The 13,842-nt window shown below is 36.4% G+C and overlaps 1 protein-coding gene across 3 annotated transcripts in view; it reads left to right on the top strand.

Moving 5' to 3' along the window:
• FRYL (FRY like transcription coactivator) overlaps nucleotides 1-13,842 on the top strand; it is a 252,038-nt gene that overhangs the window by 52,625 nt on the left and 185,571 nt on the right. For 2 of the 3 annotated variants that reach the window (XM_073891641.1, XM_073891642.1), the window contains exon 3: nucleotides 10,901-11,032. The exons of the other annotated variant lie outside the window; for it this stretch is intronic. The gene's annotated coding sequence lies outside the window, so the exon portion shown is untranslated. The remainder of the gene's footprint in view (nucleotides 1-10,900; nucleotides 11,033-13,842) is intronic. 3 annotated transcript variants of the gene reach the window in all.

Here is a 13,842-nt window from a genome sequence, read left to right as displayed (position 1 = left end):
AAGTATGATTGAAACTAAAAGTGATTGAAACTAAAAGTGTTTCATTTGATTCTGAGTTTTAGAATAATTTTACAGTGAATTGTTTTATACCTTTATGGACAACGTAACAAGAATAGTATTTGCTTTGTGACGTAGATATTATATATACAGATACATATGTAGACATACACGGTATATATTTTAACATTTTTATGCTTATGAGTTTTCAAATAATATATGATAGCATTGATTTTTTTTATACTTAATACTATGTAGACAACATACACTTAATGATGGAAACCTTTACATTTATGCTTAGTTTGCATATTATTAGTTGAATTTTTTTTTTAAGATTTTATTTATTTGACAGAGAGAGACACAGTGAGAGAGGGAACACAAGCAGGGGGAGTGGGAGAGGGAGAAGCAGGCTTCCCGTGAAGCAGGGAGCCCAACGTAGGGCTCGATCCCAGGACCTTGGGATCACAACCTGAGCCAAAGGCAGATGCTCAACGACTGAGCCACCCAGGCGCCCCAGTTGAATTTAATTTTTATTTAATGCTTTATTATTTTTATGAAAACCAGTTTGGTAGGCACTGTGGGAGATGAAACGATGAATTTCTTTAGGGACTCATACTCTCAGAGCCAATTCTTAGAACCATAGAATTTTATTATTTTTTTAAAGATTTTATTTATTTATTTCACAAAGAGAGACCCAGCAAGAGAGGGAACACAAGCAGGGGGAGTGGGAGAGGGAGAAGCAGGCTTCCCGCTGAGCAGGGAGCCCGATGTGGGTCTCGATCCCAGGACTCTGGGATCGTGACCTGAGCCAAAGGTAGATGCTTAACCAGCCATAACCACAGAATTTTAAAACAGGAAGAAATGTAAGACATTATCTTCTCGTGGATGTGTGTGTGTGTGTGCGCGTGTGCGCGCAAGCAGCAGTCTTCTGATTCCAACCCACTTCAGTGTCTTCTGTCCCCCATCTCCCCATCCTCCCAGACATGTAATAATGTCATTTTCTGTGCAGGGGAGAGAGTTCAAGCAGGCAGATGATTGGCTGACATGAAATGTGTAGCTTGTCAAGTACTCTCTTCCATCTCCTTTGTTAGTAAGCAGGAGGCGATGCAGGCCATTTTTTAAGTATAGGGATTTAAAAACTATGAACTCAAGAAATTGTTTTAGTGGGTGGTGACTAGAATATAACACTTTTTAAAAATAGTTTGGAGACTTATCAAAATGTATTGCAGATTATTATTTCAAGCGTATCCTGTAGGTGTGTGTGTATACACATACACACACACACACACAGACACACACAGACACACACACACACATATATACTGGGTTGTTATATAAAATGTATTACAAGTACATTTATATATGATGTATTTTTTTACGGCAGTGAAGAGTTTGGAAACATCTCTCTAATCTGTCCATTTCACCCATGTTTTAAACTTGGGGAGCAGCCACTGATACACTTATCCCTAGATAGCTGAGTTATTCTTTTTGCAGTGTTCTCTTGCTATCATGACCTGACATCAAGGTAAACTGTTTTCTATGCAGGTAGAAATATACACAGGTGATATTTTACCACAGTTCATCTGAATAAAAGACATGCAGTGAGGTAGGGTTTTTTTGTTTTGTTTTTCTTTATTACACTGCTTCCGGGTACAAAAAACACTTCGGTACAAAAAACCACTTCGGTGGATCTGTTAATCTGTAAGTGTTGTTTACGATGTGCCTAACTTGGTACCAAGATGTGATTTAAGCACCAAGAGAATTTGGATTATTTAATGCTAGTACATAATAAAACTACTTATCAAATATTCATGTGGGCACATACAGAGGCATAATTGTATTTTTGTCATGCACAATATAAATACTAATATTGTTTTGGAGAATCAGCATGGTATGCTGAAGCCATGGTTTGGAAAAAGGCATTGTAGTATATTTTTATCTGTGGGAATTACTGGCAAGTATAACTGAGAGATTCTAAATACTGTAGTTGTTTACTTCCCTTTCGAATTTGGCTTAAATATGTTTGGTCTTTTTTTTTTATCATTGAATTATTCTGTAAGACCTATGGTACAAGCTAAACTTATAATTGTTTTATAGATTTTAATAATTATATCTTATTTTTTTTTAAGATTTTATTTATTTATTTGAGAGAGAGAATGAGATAGAGAGAGAGAGAGCATGAGAGGGGGGAGGGTCCGAAGGAGAAGCAGACTCACTGCTGAGCAGGGAGCCCAATGCGGGACTCGATCCCGGGACTCCAGGATCATGACCTGAGCTGAAGGCAATTGCTTAACCAACGGAGCCACCGAGGCGCCCCAATAATTATATCTTTTAAAGATTTAAAAACAATTTCTTCCACCAAAGATAATTTAAAAAATAATTAAACAGAGAATAGCGGAATGAATGTTCATGTGCCCATCCTCAGCTTCAACATTTATCAACTCTTCACTCCCTTTCTCCAGTTCCCAGGTAGTTTGATGCAATTTGGTCATGAAACATCATCCATAAATATTTCAGGATGTGTTTCTGAAAGACCAGGACTTCATTTCTAGACCTATAAAGTAGAATCTTTACCTTTTGGGGAAGGTACTGAAGTTCTGAATACTCCAGTTGTGTTGGGGATGTTAGAGTGATATAAAGGGAATGTGAGATCCTTTAAATGGGCTAAATTAAAAAAGTGAAATACCTGATAAGCAGTTGTGCCAAAAAAACAATAGAAAAGTAACTGAAAAAACAAATTAATATCTTTAATATCTTTTAAGCGCCCCCTGGAGAAAAAGGAAAAATCAGCATTTTTTTTTTTTTTTTTAAGATTTTATTTAGTTGACAGAGAGAGACACAGCGAGAGAGGGAACACAAGCAGGGGTAGTGGGAGAGGGAGAAACAGGCTTCCCGTGGAGCAGGGAGCCCGCATGATGCGGGGCTCGATCCCAGGACCCTGCGATCATGACTTCAGCCCAAGGCAGACGCTTAACGACTGAGCCACCCAGGCGCCCCAGAAATCAGCATTTTTGAACACCTAGTGTGTGTCTGCATTCCATACATGTCGGTAGAGGAATGAAGCCAAGTGTATTTCACACCATTTGAGATAGAAATTCTGTTTCTAGATTCTTTCTTGAAGGAATTTAAAAGATAAATACAAAGACTGCCAATTAAGATATTTACTGCAATATTATAACAGTGAAGAATTGAACCTCATTCAATAATAGTGAATGATTGGGCGCCTGGGTGGCTCAGTTGGTTAAGCGACTGCCTTCGGCTCAGGTCATGGTCCCGGAGTCCTGAGATCGAGTCCCACATCTGGCTCCCGGCTCAGCGGGGAGCCTGCTTCTCCCTCTGACCCTCTCCCCTCTTATGCTGGTTCTCTCTCTCTCTCTCTCTCAAATAAATAAATAAATAAAATCTTTAAAAAAATAATAGTGAATGATTAAATGCATGTAATATATTTATAAAATATTATATTTTGTAATTGCTAGAAATGATACAATGTGACACCAGTTTTATAAAGCATCTAGTACATATTGAAAGACCTGAAAGAAATTAACCCAGATATTAACATAAATTAGTAGCAGCTCTCTCTAGGTGTTAGAATTATGACTGATTTTTATTTCTTCATTACTTTTTTTGGAAGTGTTACACATCAGTCTGTCAGAATATGTGATGTAAATTAATAAATAATAAACATTTATTGAGTACTTACTATGTGTCAATCACTATTGAAACATTTTTCACCTTTTATACTCAATTCTCATAATAGCTGTAAGAGGTTTTATTATCCTTATTTTGTAGATGAGGCAATGGGTACACAGATTGAGTGCCTTGCCAAGTTGATTCTATCCTTCTATGTTTATTGTTTGCTGCTGCTTTTTTTTTTTTTTTAAGTTTATTTTTTGTAGTAATCTCTACACCCATCATGGGGCTTAAACTCATGACCCCTAGATTAAGAGTCTCATGCTCTTCCGACTGAGCCAGCCAGGTGCCCATATTCTTTGCTGCTTTTTTTTTTTTTTTTTTAAGATTTTATTTATTTGAGAGAGAGAGACACAGCAAGAGAGGGAACACAAGCAGGGGGAGTGGGAGAGGGAGAAGCAGGCTTCCCGCGGAGCAGGGAGCCCAATGCGGGGCTCGATCCCAGGACCCTGGGATCATGACCTGAGCCGAAGGCAGACACTTAACGACTGAGCCACCCAGGTGCCCCATATTCTTTGCTTCTAAATGTAGTTTTAACTCCCCAGCAATTGGAAGATACTCTAAATACTGTTCTGTTTCTCTTTTTCTTACTCTAAGATATATGGTGACTATTGTGACATATTAGTAAAAAGTGTTCTTTAACTGATGGGTAACACTTTATTTCCTGAACATACCGTGGTCATTTTCATCTGGTGCTTTGTGTTTGTTCTCTGCCTCCTGCAGCATTCTGCTCGTAGAAATAATGGTACAGTGAACATCTTTGCAAATAAATCTGTGTGTGTACTTCTGATTATCTTCCTAGAAAAAAGGTCTTAGAAGTAGAATTATTGGATCAAAGAATATAAAACATTTTAAAACTTTTTTTTTTAAGATTTTATTTATTTGAGAGAGAGAATGAGAGAGAGAGAGAGCACAAGAGGGAAGAGGGTCAGAGGGAGAAGCAGACTCCCTGCTGAGCAGGGAGCCCGATGTGGGACTCGATCCCGGGACTCCAGGATCATGACCTGAGCCGAAGGCAGTCGCTTAACCAACTGAGCCACCCAGGCGCCCCCATTTTAAAACCTTTTGATACAAATTGTGAGATTGCAGATGACAAACGATCATTCCTCCTTAAACTTAAGTTGTTTGGGGGCTATAAATTTGGGAGAAATAGATCATCTAAACATCAAGGGGAATTTGTGCTTTCATAGTTGCTCTTATAAAAGTCAGGCTTCTCTTAGAGGAAAAGAGGAGAGACAAACTTTGGAGTTTATATTGTGGCCATTTACTTTTTCATTCTGAAAAACTTAAGACTTGGATTAGCCCGGCAACCTTTTTATTGGAAATTGTTTTATAAAAATGTACAAAATACTCATATCATTTGCATGCAATTTCTTTGATATTTTACCTGATAGGACCTCAGGGTCATACTTAGTTACGACTTCCATTCTATAATTTTAAAAATTATAGATATAAAAGGTACAGCAACTTGGTTAGAGACTGTAATGACTCTAGAAAGTATTTTAGATGTTGCTTTTTAAATAAAAAAGACATTTCCCCATTTTTTTCTGTTGTTCCCCCCCCCCGCCACTTTTCCCTAAGGAGTCACTCTTTTTGTGACAAGCAAAAACAGAAAAACATTTTGGTTAATTAGTTGATAGTTTCTGTTAAATGACTAAGGGTTTGTTGTGGTTTCTCTTGAGCATATCTTCTTCCAGAGATCCTGTAGGTGACCTTGCTTCAAAGACTAACAGAAGATTTGGGCAATGGGAGGGGGATTTTTAACTTAAGGGGGGCCAGAGAATAATTAATGAAATCAGAAAATTTCCCTGTGATGCTACCAAAGACGTTAGGATCGAGTTTTCTAGAAAGACCAATATTGATAAAAGGTAAACTGACAGCCTAGAAATTTGTGAGAGGTACAGTTGGAATAAATAGAAAACATTACATTGAAATTTGAAGGCCGCAGTATTTTAATGGAGGAAAAGTATTATTTTCTACTATGAATAGTAAAATTACGAAACTACTATAAATGGCAGAGATAGAAAATAAACAGGAGGATTTTTATCAGGGGTTCTTAACCGATGATTAGTGATTGGATTAGAAAGTTCATACATTGCAAAGTTAAGGATATATGTGCGTTTTGGAAGGAGAGGCCTTCCGCAGTTTTTTTCAGATTCTCAAAGGAATGACTCCAAAAAACTCAAGCTCCTATTAGAGTGTAAGTCTCATGAGGGCAGGGATTTTTGTCTGTTTTATTCACTGCTCTGTCCCTGATTCCTGGCATGCCAGTCTGCTTAATAAGTATCTGTTGAATGTATGATTTCAGTACATTTATATATGGCATAGTTATAATAATAGATTTGTAGAAGTTAGAGATTGGAATACATTCCAGATTTAATGAGGTTGATGTCTTACTGGTCTGCTTCTACATTTATTTAAAATTTTTCTCTTGGGGATGCCTGGGTGGCTCAGTCAGTTAAGTATCTGTCTTCTGCTCAGGTCGTGATCCCAGGGTTCTGGGATTGAGCCCCATGTCGGGCTCTCCCTGCTCAGTGGGGAGCCTGCTTCTCCCTCTCCCTTTGCCTGCTGCTCCCCCTGCTTGTGCTCTCTCGTTCTCTCTCTGTCAAATAAATAAATAAAATCTTAAAAAATAAATAAAATTTTTCTCTTGGTGTTTAAATCTAGGTAAGTAAGTAGAACATTTGTATGATACTTTTGTGATTGAATTCCTTTTTTTTCTAAGCCAACATGGAAATGTAATAGGAAAATTATTCTAAACCATATATATTCATCAGTATATTAGAAAATGTTGTGTCCTGGTGCTGTTTTTGTTTGATTCAATGAATGAAACCTTTGTACAAAACCTCCCCTTAAATTTTTGAATGGAAAATTTTGCCAGTTGTTTTCATTAGATCAAGTAGTATGATAACAACTGCTATTCTGGCTAAAAATGTAAAATCAACAAAATGTTGACAAATTTACCCGCAGAGAACGTTGCTTTATCAGCAAGAAATTTAGATTTTTTTTTTTTTTTTTTTTTTGCAGTGAAGCTGTATTTTAGCTCAGTACCATTATACAGCATTTTTAGCAGGTAATATAGCATATACTGTGATTACATTAGTCAGCGTAATAAGTTTCTCTACTCTTTAAAATTGAAATTTGGGAGAAGGTTAAAAAGAATGACAGACGGGTAAAATGCAAGCCCGCTTTACAAATTGTAAAAATGATAGCATTTCTAAAATAGAAAAAGTGAATTTCTAAAAATTGAACTATGATGGAAGCTGTAGATTTTATGAATCATCAATTTTCTTTCTTAAAGGGATGATTGTAAGTTTTTTATATTAATGATTTTTACCAGTCAGACATAAGATATGTGAATAATTATTTGCTGCCTGCACTTGATTATATGTGAGTAGATTTTTCATACTTTATAAAAGTTTTGGCAGATTAAAAAAATTACTGGATTTTATATTTTCCATAATTGTTTTGCTACTGTGAATAGGAGCTGTGATTATTCTAAATTTATTTGAAAATGATCACATCCTTATTCTAAAAGACTGTCAAAACATTTGAATCATTTTGGTCTTTTGCATCATTTTAAGAGGCCTTGTGAGATTCCCAGAATAATTTTAATAGAAGGACAGGAATTTGCCCTCATAGATTTCAAACCAGATTTCAACCATATCTTGAAATCTGGTTTCTTTCTTTAATTGAAATATGATGAATTTCTAGTCACTACATCTCTTAGTATTGAAGCACAGTTGACCCTTGAACATCACAGGTTTGCAAGTGTGTGGGTCTACTTAGACGTGGATTTTTGTGAATAAATGCAGTACAGTACTGTAAGTGTAGGTTTTCTTATGATTTCCTTAACATTTTTCTCCTTATTGTAAGGATACAGTATGTAATACATATAACCTACAAAAGACGTGTTAATCAACTGTTATTGGTAAGGCTTCCAGTCAACAGTTGGCTCCTAGTAGTTCAGTTTTTGGGGAATCAAATTATAAGCAAATTTTTGACTGTTCAGAAGTCAGCCCCCTTTAACCCCCATGTTGTTCAAGGGTCAACTGTGTAAGTGTCAAATACATTTGGAAGTCAAATTTAGAGTTTTGAGTTGGAATCTTTGAAGTAACTTAGCCTAATCTTTTTACCCAGTGGGATAACCATTTCTGTGGCATTTTCTAACAGCTTTTTCCTTAAAAACAGTAAGCAGGGACTTCCATTTCTTTATGAAGCAGACCTTTTATCAATTATGTAATAATTAAGTTATTCTTGATGTTGGGTTCAAATCTACTTTGTGCTAGACACCATAACTGCCTTGTTCTCCTTTTCAAATTATGAAGTATACAGACAAATGTTAAGAATATTATAATGAACATCACTGAGATTCATTTACTCTTAATTTTTGCTCCGTTTGCTTGAGAGTATTTTCTGTATCATTGTGTATCAGAGACATATACTTCAAGTGTCTTAAGATACATTTAATTTGTAGATTTCTGTTCTTTATAATTCTAGTGATTCTGCTTGGAAAGGAAATGAGGTTAACGTGCTATCTGAACACCCATTTAACTTTCTCTTTTACTTTTGGACTGAAGTGAAACAAGGCTGTCCTTGGAGGACCTCATTTGACCTGAGATCCTCCCAAGCGCCAGAGCTGGGCCACTGTTCTCTTTATTTATTGCACATGGAAGCTTCTAGACCATTTTTCTTGCTGCAGGTTTAAAGCCTTGCTCCCTCAAAGCTTGTGCTTTTTGGCTATTTAGTTTCTTCAATGTTGTCCAATACCAGCTGACCTCTGCAAGTCACTCTTGTTTATATGACTTTTTTCTTTTAAAATAAGAAACTATAGCATTGATTACATGTACACTATGACCACAGTTACAACCTGTTTGACCTCAACCATGTCAAAAGTAGTATTATTAAAGTAGTAATAGAAATTACTCTTTTTGTAGATAAAATATTCTCCAAATTAATCAAGTGAAAGAAGAGTTAAAATGAGTCCCATGTTAAGTAATATGTATATGGACACAAGATGGAAAAAACAATTGACATGCAGAAAGAAACCCCAAACCAAAACAAAAACAGTAAAACCCACCGCTGCTAAAAATGACTATAACCCATAATGAAGGCCAGAGATGTATAAACCAGCTATTTCCCAGGGTAACCAAAGACCTATGCTTATTTTATCAAAAGTGAAAGTTAGAAATAGGAAGGTTGTGTATCTATTAAGAAGTTATTGAAAATTCTAGACAAACACTGGCAAGTCTTGAAATGACACAGTGCTCTGACAATGTGGTTACAAGAAGAGAAAACACATTTTTATAAAAAGCATGGCATTAGCATTTGCTGTGTCTGAACAAGAAATTCAAAAGTGAAGCAAAATGAAAGACCTGGGCATGCTGGTACAAATCAGTCCTCTTTGAAGTTGTTGTTGTATTCCTAAACTGCTTTGTACTGTAGTAGTAGTTGGTTTTGCGATTTGTCGTAGTGAAAGTTTAAATTTTATGAAATACAGACTATTCTGTGACTGTACTACCCACTATAGGGAGAAAAGATATGCTGTTTGTCATATAAGCTTTATTTGCTATGAGGGAGAAATGAGCCCATGAACCTAAGATGATAAAAAAGTATCAAGAATTATGGCAGAATTGTAGATACCGTTTTGTTTACAGATTCAGAAATATTTGGCGGGGTAGTAAAAAATTCCAGTAAGTCTGAATGATATTGATTATGAATAGTGCATATGAATTAGTATTTTATTCATATTTACAAGTTCTTTGGCTTCAAAGATTTGGTTTTAATCATGAGTTAATCAGTTATGCCTGTCAGCAAATGCAATACCATATTTTTCTAACTTGGCTAAGGGAATTTTAAATTAAGATTAAGTACAAAATTAATATTTTAGAGAGTAGTTAGTCCTTTCTCTTGGGCTGGAGATAAATTCATTAAACAGAAAAAAAATAATAAGAAACCAGTTACTATTTCAAATGACATTAATTTGAATTTTCAATGCCAGATTTAAAATATGGCCTCTTTAGCTATTGAAAAATGCCAAGACCTTTAATGGTAATAAAAACATGGAATGTATACAATTACATGAGTTCTTATATATAGTAAAAGGATAACTCCCTGTGGTCACTGGTTTCATTCTTAGTAACCATCCGGTTGTTAGGGATGTGGCATAATAATTTATAACCCATGACTCTCTCAGTTAATATAATTGGTCTTTGAAAAATATGTATCCCATAACTTTTCTGTAGATGAGGTAAATATTAGGCCTCATGGGTATATGAACTACTTTGCAAATCTGTTTATTTTCATGAATAAAATAAAAATGTATTAAATGTACTGTTGCATAATACTGACACGTTAGTTCAACTGGCTAGTAAAAGCACTATTTGTCACTGTGAAGAGAAGAAAGGAAGGGGGGAAACTGTAGATTAAAAGGGATTTAAGAGACCTACTAACAATTGCCTGTATGGATTTTGTTTAGATCTGGATTAGAACAAATTAAAAAAAAAAACAACAAAAAACCTCTGATACAGTTGGGGAAATTTGAGCACTGATTGGTATTTGATGTTATAAATTATTAGTTAATTATAGAGATGATCATGATATTGGCCTATGTTTAAAAAGTAAATCTGTATCTTTTTTTTTTTTTTTAAGATTTTTGTCTATTTATTTGACAGAGACACAGCGAGAGAAGGAACATAAGCAGGGGGCGTGGGAGAGGGAGAAACAGGCTTCCTGTGGAGCAGGGAGCCCGATGTGGGGCTCGATCCCAGGACCCTGGGATCATGACCTGAGCTGAAGGCAGACGCTTAATGACTGAGCCACCAGGTGCCCCAGAGTAAATCTGTATCTTAAAGAGATGGCATACAGAATTACCTACAGATGAAGTGGTATGATGGCAGGAATTTGCTTCAGGATAATTCAGAGTGGTGGGATAGGGGTTAAGGGGTGAGTGGAGATACCAGTGAAACATGATTTGCTAGGAGTTGATAAGGGTAGGGGTCATTATACTATTCTCAGTAATTTTGCATTAGTTTGAGTTTTTTCATAATAAAGATTTAGAAAAAATATAATGCAACATTATTGAAAGAAGATAACAGGCAGCACTAGGTGACTCTGCTATATAATCTATTCAGAAGTAAAGGTGGCTATGAGCAATACAAATGTACTTAGAAACCTGTCTTATATGTAAATCTTGTATTTTGTTTTCCTTTAGAGCTGAAGCCATTTATTTGAATCTTGGATGATTAACACCTAAATGCTTAACTCTCAAAACTGCTCAAGAGTCCCACAGTCAGGATTAGATGATTCAAGTTACCACCAAGAAATTACTGTCTTCAGTTCTCTGGTAAGATTATAATAAATATTCTAAAGGCTGAATGGTGACTATGCAGTCTAAAAGATTTTTAAATGCTATATGTGAATGACTAACTTCTATTACAATTTTTTAATCCTGACTACTGTACCAGGAGTTGGAAGTTGTGATAATCAACCAAATATCTTAGAAATATTAACAAGCAACAAGGCTTTATGACCTGTACCCTTCATAGATTCAGCTAGTGATGGGTACAGTCTTGTTACTGGAATGCCATGCTTTCAACCCTTGCTTATTGTCGCAGGGTGGGTCCTTCTGAAGCCGATGCTGAGAAAGTTTGGCTTCCAGGGTGTTCATTAGGGATCAACACCTGTCGAGAGAGGTTAGGAAGCAGATTAGGCAGAGGAAATCAAACTGCAATTCAGGCTTAACAAAGCCTTGGCCAAGCCTACCGGAAGAACTGTAGTCGTGAGAGTTTCTTTCCCTTCACAAATAAATAGTAACCTCCTTGGGAACAGAGACATATTTTCAGTGCCCTTGCACATTGCACAGGCCAGCATAGAAGCTGCTCAGCAAACATTTGTGGAATGAAAGAAATCTGAGAAAAATCTTGTGCCTTCTTCTGTAACACCTAATCCTTGCCTTTACTTTCCCCAGTTGAAAGTGCAGTTGAGAACAGTGGGGTTAGTAGAAACACAGGTGGTTATCTTGTATATCATGAACAAACATGAAGGTAACTTACCCTCCATAATCAGCCTGCATTATAAACTACTGTTTCTGAGCTCCATAAGATAAGGGGGGCCTGCAGCGGGACCCCGAGAGAACCAGAAACCAAAGTTGTAAAGATATGTGATCCTGGGGCGCCTGGGTGGCTCAGATGGTTAAGCGTCTGCCTTCGGCTCAGGTCATGATCCCAGGGTCCTGGGATCGAGTCCCACATTGGGCTCCCTGCTCCTTGGGAGCCTGCTTCTCCCTCTGCTTCTCTCTCTCGCTCTCTCTCTCCCCCCCCACCTCTGTCGCTCATGAATAAATAAATAAAATCTTTAAAAAAAAAAAAAAAAGAATATGTAATCCTGTCTATAGAGGGGAGGGAGAAAGACCCTGGAAGACAGAGCGATAGCTTCTCAGCTCTTAACAAGTGTGAATTATGGTTCTAACCAGTTGCTTTTTTCTGTGTGTGGGGAATAGGCTGTTCAGTTCAGAGTTTTTATCCTTTTATGCTCAAGGGTTAAGAGAACATCCACTTCTTGGGAGCTTTTTTTTTTAAAAGTCAACATTGTTTTTTAGGAAGTATGGTCCTGCCTTAGGGTAAGAAATTTAAGTCTTTCATTTGATTTCCTTGTTTTTCCTTCATTTTTACTGCAGGAGTCCCAGAGACAGGATATGCATTAATCCTCTAAATTTTCCCTGAACCTTAATAATATATTACTGCTTTACATGTAGAGGACCTTCAATTAATCTTTTAAATGAATGGAATAAAAAATAATTGACTTCACAATTAATGTGGTAGAAGAATAAGGATTAAACACTTAGCAATTCAGAACCAGAACTTTGCTTGTTTTTACATTACAATTTTTAAGATTTTACTTATTTGAGAGAGAGAGAGCGCGTGCAGGCGCGCTCGGCGCATGCGCACAGGAGCAGGGGGAGTGGCAGAGGGAGAGGGAAAAGCAGACTGCCCACTGGGCAGGGATGCAGGGCTCCATACCAGGACTCTGGGATCATGATCTGAGCTGAAGGCAGACACTTAACTACTCAAGCCACCCAGGCACCCCTTTGCATTACAATTTTTCCTGATATCTATATAGACTCTTTTATGCTTCATCTTTTAAAATATGTAAATTATTTTCTTCATGTTAAGTATTAGAAGAATGAGAGTGTGCTTGTGTTTCACTGAGTCAGATTTGTTTTTTTATTATTAAAATGTATATCCTTCAAAGTCATAAATTAGATTACTTAGGGAGTTTACTCCTTACCTGATCCTTCTGTTTATTTCCTTCTTGCTCACTTTGTACTCCCACCAGAGGGCAGGCAAAGGAAAGGAGAAGATACTAATTTCAGTTCTCAAAGTCTTAATGTAGGCACCTTTCACTGACATATTTTTTATACTTCTGGACTACATTAAGGCAGTAGGATCAGCTGCTTTTGCTATTTGAAAATATTTAGTAGAATGCTCAGTTATTTGGAGTTAAATTTGGAGTTAAGGTTGATTACTGGGTTTATAGAACTAAATATTTATACTTTAAATTCTTCAATTTTGTCTTCTTTAGATCCATATATTTTTAAATTATCAATCTTTTTTTGGGGGGGTAATTCATGCTAAAGTTTCCATTGCTACTATTGATAATTACCATTGATTGTAATGAGTTTTTTTGTGTGTTTAGAAGTACATTGGAATATTCACAATACAGTATAAAGTTTTAAATTACTGTTTTTAATGTCCCACAAAACTTGATGTTTCTGAGGTCTCAGTGAATTTTCAGAATGATAAGAATTATCTTTTGAATACAAGTTACTGTTTTGCATTTCAGTTGTAAGTTTCTTTAAAAGTAAGACACGCCCCAAAGGAAAGTAAATTTGTCTTAACATGATCACAGCTTAGATTTTCAAAGTCTAAATGTTAAACCAAGTGGATGCTAAACATATTATCGTCTCCATATTGCCGTTCACACCCACTGTACATGTACGTGTACGTCTGTGTATGAACGAAGTGCAGTTTCATGGGCTAGAGCTGTTGGTTTGTTATCAGTTTGAACAGCAAATGTCTTAAAAAATCAGCTTCAGAACAGCTGACAGTTGACCTGCTGGCGTTTAGCACCACCTCCGTTCACATGACATTTCCT

Source organism: Callorhinus ursinus, unplaced genomic scaffold (assembly GCF_003265705.2).
Source record: "Callorhinus ursinus isolate GAN/ISIS: 27379988/994484 unplaced genomic scaffold, GSC_fseal_2.0 scaffold4, whole genome shotgun sequence".
Classification (NCBI taxonomy): Eukaryota; Metazoa; Chordata; class Mammalia; order Carnivora; family Otariidae; genus Callorhinus; species Callorhinus ursinus.
This window is presented reverse-complemented; position numbering and strand designations above follow the sequence as displayed.